The following is a 7,722-nucleotide window of genomic DNA, read 5'->3' as shown; positions in this document are numbered from 1 at the left end:
CCGTGCCAATCAACACCAGAAAAACGCCCGCACTTCTACAACGGTGGAAGAGTGCTCGACTTAATACTTGTGAGGGGATTAAAATTTAGGTCTCAAAAAATTTTATTTTATTTATTTACATCTAATGCAAATAAAAATAATCCGCGCATGAAAATATAATATAATTGGTGATGATCATGGATCTAAGAAGTGGATTCGGACTCGAGCCACTGAGTCGGAATCGAGGTCTTAGGGTCATAAATTACAAGCACACACACGTCATTGGTTTGATCGTCTTCAACTATTTGATCCGATCTGGAGTTTCAACTTGATCCGATCCGTATCAACACCTTGATCCGACCGCCATCAAGTGTTCATCTCGATTAAGTCTTTGCGTACTTCTTGACTTGCAACCGATCAACCAATGACGTGCAACCATACATTATACAACTCAACAATAAAAATAAAATAAAAATTAATTATAATTGATAACTTTTATCTCTAATCTATTGAGACACGCAGGTCTACAAATAAATCGGCTTGTGCACGCAGGCACAAATATAGCCATCTCTAATACAAAATCCTTAATTTAAACAAATTTAAAATTACAGGATTCGGCATACACATCATACATCACATGTCGAAACAAAAATAAATTGGCCGCTATCCATGATCATCACCAATATGTATCTCATACATCACAACATAATAATAAATTTTGGGTATTCTAATTAACCGTTAACCGATGATTCGAAAAATAATAGTGACTAAATCACAAAAAATAATCAATCTTATTGATCGTCTATAATTTTGATCAAAAATTTAATCTTCAAAAACAACTTGATCTCATCAAGATGTTAAATTTGATCTAATCAAATTAGATTCATATGTATATTTTTTCTTTTAAAATTAATCTAGAGGAGAAGAGATTTTAAAAGAAAAATAATTTTTTTTAAAAAAAATCTATTCCGTACGGATGCTACAATCGCATCGGTACGATCGCTACAATTTTTTTTTTTTTTTGCTAGTTTGCTTGAAAACAAGAAACCGTCGATTAAGTTGTTTAATCAATTCGAACTTTTCGAATTAATCAAAACGATCTATAAATCGTTCTACCGGCGAAAAATAGTTTAGAATACCTAAATTCATAATTTTAATCTTAAAAACATGAGGATTGCTCTGATACCACTGTTAGAAAATTGCGTACGGTAAAACGTAGCGGAAAAAGAAATCAAACAAATTTGATTTTTGAAAACTCTCGAGATCCAAGCTAAAAAATCACGCAATTAGGATCCCTCATGTTCTTCTTTAAGATTAAAGGAGAAAAGTAAGATCGAATCTTTACCTTTTTCGTGGATAGATCTTCACTTCAATTTGATGATCGTAGAATTCTATTTTCTTGAAGCCGCACACGCGTCCGACCTCTATAGGTATCCACACAAGGTTCTTGATTTGATCATGTCCTAACCGGGGTGCTAGCTCCCTTGCAAAAGGACGTCTATTTGCTAGAAGATGGAAGAGAGAGGAGAAAAGAGATGACGGCTAGGATTTTCCAAAAACTCTCGTATTGTTATATAGAGGAATATAATCCTCTTTTAATAATATAATAACCATTAAGGATAAATACAAATCTAGATTCAAATTTATCCTTTCCTTAATTAGTTAGATCAATCAAATCCTAATTTGATTCGACTTGAACTTAATATTAATTTGATCTTATCAAATTAATAATGTAATATTTGCACATAAGTCCTCTTATAATTTACTAACTATTAGTAAGTCCTCTCTTGTAACATTTACACTTTAATACCACTAATTTGTAATAATTACAAATTAGTCCAATTATCAACATATTGACAATTAGGTCCTCCGACGATTCAATAATCGCGATCTAGCTATCCGATCAATCATAACCTCTTATGTGTGTGACCACATAGGTTCTATTCTATCTGGTAGTGAGATATATTTTGATCACTATCAACAATATCACTGAAACTCCTTTCAGTGGATCGGAACAATTCCAACTCAGCCCAATGAGAATTATCGAACATCTAGATAATTCTCATGAGTCTCACAATCCACCAGTGACGCCTAGCAGCATGTAGTGGCATTCCAGTAGAATGGAATACTGAACCTCTTGGTACAGTTACCGTGTGATACAATCCTTCTATCATGAGTCCCGACTAGACGGAGGTTATGGAATAACTCGTCAAACCCCATCATCTGTCATATATTAAATTTATTCGACTCGAGTTTCCAATATCGGAAACCCTTTTCCGCTATTAACTCAGTCCTGGCCAAGGTCTTCAAAACTCTGTCTCATAAATCACATAGGATTAATACCCCTATCTACTAAGGGAGATAGATTCCATCTAAGTGCACACCCTATTCCTACAATGAACCTACTGCAGCCAACATGCACCGTAAGGACCCGAATGGCTAGGGACCAAGTGTATGTACAGTCAAACTGCAGTAACCTCATTGTGAATAGCTGAGGCACCGCAGGTCAAAGGACCAGTCACACTACTGTAACATTGAGTAAGTCATTGACGAGTGAGTAGACATCCAAGTGACTTCTCGCGTTGGTCACGCTCGATACCCTTGTTCTCCAACAACCACCTGCATATTCGCTTCAGTGTCCCCACACTGTCGACTCGAGACCTGTCTACCCGAAAGGGAAGCGACCTATGCACCAATCTCACTGGTTCAATCACTGTCTCCGTGATGATCCATTAATCGGGAGCATTTCGGAATTAACCATCAATGACACATGTCTCAAATTCTCAACTCTTGAGAATATATGTCATCATCTTATTAATTCCTTGGACGATTCATGGACACATACACAACATGAATGGAAATAAAAACCCAAATATATTCATAATATTTTAAAATCAAATACAAATTTATGTCCTAGAAAGAATATTTGTGTCGGCCTGGTTGGCTTCTAGAGCATACATCTAGCAGGTTCTTGATCTCTTTAGTTAACCCCAAGATATCTTTAAGAGAGAGTCCTAACCAAAGTAGACTCTCTATATAAATCTTCCATTTAGAAAACCTCTAAAAATCAAACCCTAAAACTTCATCTCACCTCTTCCTCTCCAAGCAAAGAAATATAGGTTGGTACTTGTCTTCTCCTTTCTAGAGCTTCTCTTTGGTTCTCTCAGCCTTCTCCATACTCCCAAGCCCGAATCAAGCTTTCCCTGAGCGGTAGCAAAGAAGTGAGGGGGTTTCCTAAGGAGAAAACCTCTTTCTTAGGGAGCAGCCATTTCGCTTGCAGCCATCAAGGCTGAAGACGAGTCTATTCTTATTCTCATTCTCTTTCTTTCTTATTCTCAAAAGTCTATCATTATGCCTTACTTTATATAAATAATTCCTAGCTTACTTGATTAATACGAATAGGAGGGGAAAAAAAAAGCTTATGATGAGCATCTATTGGATCGATCATTTCCAAGATCTAATTCCAGTTTATTATGATGTAGTAGAAAGGCCTCACAATCTTTAGTTTCCTTCATTTTGCCACATTTCGCTCAAAGAATGGAAAGAAGACAGTGCATCAAGCTATTTGCACGAGCAAACTTGATCCTCTTCCCTAGGGATCCCAGATGAAGGAATCCTAGGAAAGCCGCCGACTCAAACTACTTCGACCATGATTTTGCAAGCACAGAGAGAAAAAACTTGGCTTGGGCATATAGTGAGGAAAGAGAGTGTAGCACACTGGACCTTTGCAAATTGCGAGGTTCGAGTGATTGGATGTGTTTCGAGCTCTTCCACACTTGGTGGAGGGTCGTAGAATGTTTTCCGACCTAAAAAGTTCGAAAACTCGAGTTTTGGACGAGTCCTGAGAGTTTTCACTCTCGGGGACCGNAGATTCTGAAGTTGACGATGTAGCACACTGGACCTTTGCAAATTGCGAGGTTCGAGTGATTTGATGTGTTTCGAACTTTTCCACACTTGGTGGTGGGTCGTAGAATGTTTTCCGACCTAAAAAGTTCGAAAACTCGAGTTTTGGACGAGTCCTGAGAGTTTTCACTCTCGGGGACCGGTCCCTGATAGGAGAGACCGGTCCCCCAGTGAGCAGTGTTGCGCTGTCGGCGAGGCAACCGGTCCCTGGCGGGCGAGACCGGTCCCCGAGCGCGTCTTCGCAGTGAGAGACCGGTCCCGCGCAGGGAGAGACCGGTTCCCGAACGATAGTTTCTCGGGTGCGACACGAGAGACCAGTCCCTGCTGGGGAGAGACCGGTCCCTCTGGGCGAAAACTGCCTAGTCCAGGCTGTTGTAATTTTGAGTTTTTGAGGGGCCTCTCTGTATTTTGTTGCTCTCAATGGTCTATTTAACCATTACACTCTCTTCCCTCCTCATTTCTCACCCTCTCCCCACACCTTTTAGAGAGAGAAAAAGAAGAAGGAGGAGAAGAAGAAGAGGAGCTTGCTTGAGGGAGCTTGGAGCTCAACCCCTTTCTCTTCTTTCCACCCTTGCAAGGCTTGGAGCTTGCTTGTAGGGCTTGGTGGTGGACCAATCTTCAACCCTAGAAGATTTGGAGCTTGTTTGGAGGCATCTTGAGAGGTTAGTACTATGATTCTACCCTTCGATCCTTGTTTTGGTAGATTTTACCATATGGAACCCTAGAATGGGATTTTAGGGTTGATTTTGTGGCTTTTTGATCTAGGGCTTTTAAGGCTAGATTTCTTGGATTAGAACCTTCCTTGGGCTTGGATTGGAAGGGTTCTAGCTCTCTTTGGAGATTTGGAAGAGATTTCTTCTCTTGAGGTGAGTTTTAGCCCTTTTGCCTTGTTTGTTAACGTTTGACCTAATGGTTGATCGTAATGCCCTTGTATCTCTTCGCTGAATACTTTTAGAGTATTTGGAGACTCGTGGACAACTCCGTTCGGCGAATCGAGGCACTACGCGAGGCTCGGTGGGTTTGACCTAGCCACACAATGAGAAAACCTCCTTGTTGATGATTTAAGCGTTGTAAAATGAAAAAGCATGCATATTCTTGTTATATGTATTTATTGTGAATTTTAGAATGTTTAAAATGCCTATGTTACATATAGTGCAATTTTGGACTCCTATATCGTAGAGAGTTGCATATGAAGCTTATGTTGATTGCTTAGCATTCTTATGTTGGGCCATGTTCCTTTTAAAGAAAATGAGTTCGATTCATGCATTTTAAACCTAAGTTTAATTGAGACATGAAAGGTAATAAAATTGCCATGTGGGGGCATCGGAGTAGAACATTATGTGAATTAGAGCGCTAATGTCATCAAGCAGCGTTGAGCTCGGGACATGTGTGAACCTAGTGGATAGGGCCATTGAGGAACGTGGAACATGCTTAAATATTGAATGTCTAAGCGTCATAAAGGGGCACTAGACCTAGAGAACATTGGAACTTCACTTTGTGACATAGAACTAGATCTTCGAGATGCTAGTGACTATACCATGTTAGAGACATGAGGATTGGATACTTGAGACTTGGACTACGCTTGCTTGCCATTTGTGCTCATTCGCACATGCTTGTGAGGGTCGCTCCCTACAAGCCGGCACTCCGGAGTTAGCCTACGCGACTTATGTTCGCTCGTACGGTATTGAGAAGCCTACGGGGTCGAGTGGGACAGACACATTCCAAGAGTAGGGATTTTGGGCTACCACAGGCACTTAGGCGGCACAAGCTGTGCTACCTGTGGTAGGTCCTTAATTGAAAATAGAAATCGACACAGTGTTGAGAATGACTAATCACTACTAGATAGGCTTAGTAGTTGGATTACTTGACATGCTCATGATATAGCATTGGGATATATAGTATACTTGCTTGTTTCATTCATTGCATCATAGTATACTGGGTTGCTTTGATAGAGCTTACTCCTTTTGNTATATATATATATATATATATATATATATATATATATATACATACAAAGGCCCACTGTACATACAAATTCCAAAATATAACCCTGACTATCCAACATCCAAAATACATCCACATCTCTCAGAGAGTAAAGCTAAATACAACTGTATGTACATGGGAACATCCAAAACTACCTCTGGCATGGGTACTCCACTGGTAAGGTGACCGGAAAGGATAGAGATCTAGTCCGTGACTCCCTTACCTCAATCAGCAGTAGCAGCAGCAGCAACTGAAGGCTCTGCAAAGAAAAAATGGCAACAATGGGTGTGAGAACTATTGCAAAATAGAGTAGTCCTCAGTGGGTACCGTCACCGACCCCATCGGCCTACCCACTAAGTCTACAGTACGAGAAGTAAACAGATAGGTAAAGGGATAGTAAATTAAGCTAAAAAAAACTCTACAACTAAAAGCCACTATACTATCGCTATCCATAACATGCTCTCTGTAGACATATACATGCATCACAAGCAAAATCAAGCTCACACAGGCTATAGTCAATACAAATGGGTTAAACTGGTCTAACAACCAAGGCTCACGTGCCCTTGGCACAATCTGATACAAGATGTAAGAATTTGGGTCCACTGTCAGCCCCGACGATACTCGATAGTACAAAACAGCCTATCTCTGCTGTAAAAACGAGCTCGGTCCCTCAGCACGAGCATAATCTCAACCTACACTAGTCTAAGTATCCACGACGCACTAATAGCGGCGATACACAAGAAAAATCAGCTCCTAAAGCTAAATCTGGTAACTTTTCGAAAAGTGACAGGTGTAGGTTTAATAAGTTTTCTCCTAAGTCAAATCCCAGTTCAGCAGATAATAATCATCATAAATTAACTAAGTATGCTCCAAAATTTAGATTTCATTAATAACATGTAAATCTACAATTTGAGCTATCAAACAAGATGAGTATATGTAAAACTATGCATGCTGGGATTTCATATGCTTAGGAGTCATTCTGAAGGCTTCGGACAATATCAATCCACCTGAAATGCTAGTCCAACAATGGCTAGAAGTCGATGGAGAAAACCTTGCAAAAGATCAGCCTCAAAACAAGCTAAACCAGGCTGTTGTCCAGATCTGGATCCTCCTGCAGCAACTTCAGGGCGCCCAGATCAAGGATCCAGAACAGCAAGCTGGCAGCTTCAGCCTACAAGGTTCCAACATGGAATTTAACCCAATTTCGAAGTCCAAATGCAGTGAAACTTTATCCAACTCACCTCAAAAGACTAAAGATAAATTCTCTAGGTTCCTCACCAAAATTGAGCTCGAACTGATCACCAAAAAGCCCTCATACCAATTCGGACCCAACTTCTAGATGCGCAGAACCTGCATCCAAAACTTCAGCACTTAAGCAAAAATGCAACTCAGCTTGTCACGCCCCGGGACCGACGCCAATTTGGCCCGACCCGAGCACGTCAAACAGACGCCGAACGGACAGAGTTTTTCCTATCCGCCCAAGGCTCATCACATGTACATTTTCATCAAAAGAGAAAAGCACTAGCGGAAACATACACAAACGGCTTACACGAGGGTAAGCAATGAATAAGAAAGATAATACGGACTCAATCAGGATCACCCTTTCAGCCACTACAACTCCGGCTTGGGTGACCCTTGAAACAACATCAAGAGTGGGGTGATAAAGGTGTCTCGGCCCTGGCTCGCTCGGCCGCTCGCTGGCTCCATTTCCATAGCGCGGAATCAGTCTCCGGTGGTTTTAACCCAAAGTAAAACATCATTTCATGGGATACTAGTAGAAAACATGTACTACCATTTACTACATCTCTTTTTTTACATTTCGAATAAAACTCCATTTACACTACATTCTTTCTTTAC

This window comes from Ananas comosus, linkage group 12 (genome assembly GCF_001540865.1).
Source record: "Ananas comosus cultivar F153 linkage group 12, ASM154086v1, whole genome shotgun sequence".
In the NCBI taxonomy this organism is placed as follows: Eukaryota; Viridiplantae; Streptophyta; class Magnoliopsida; order Poales; family Bromeliaceae; genus Ananas; species Ananas comosus.
This window is presented reverse-complemented; position numbering follows the sequence as displayed.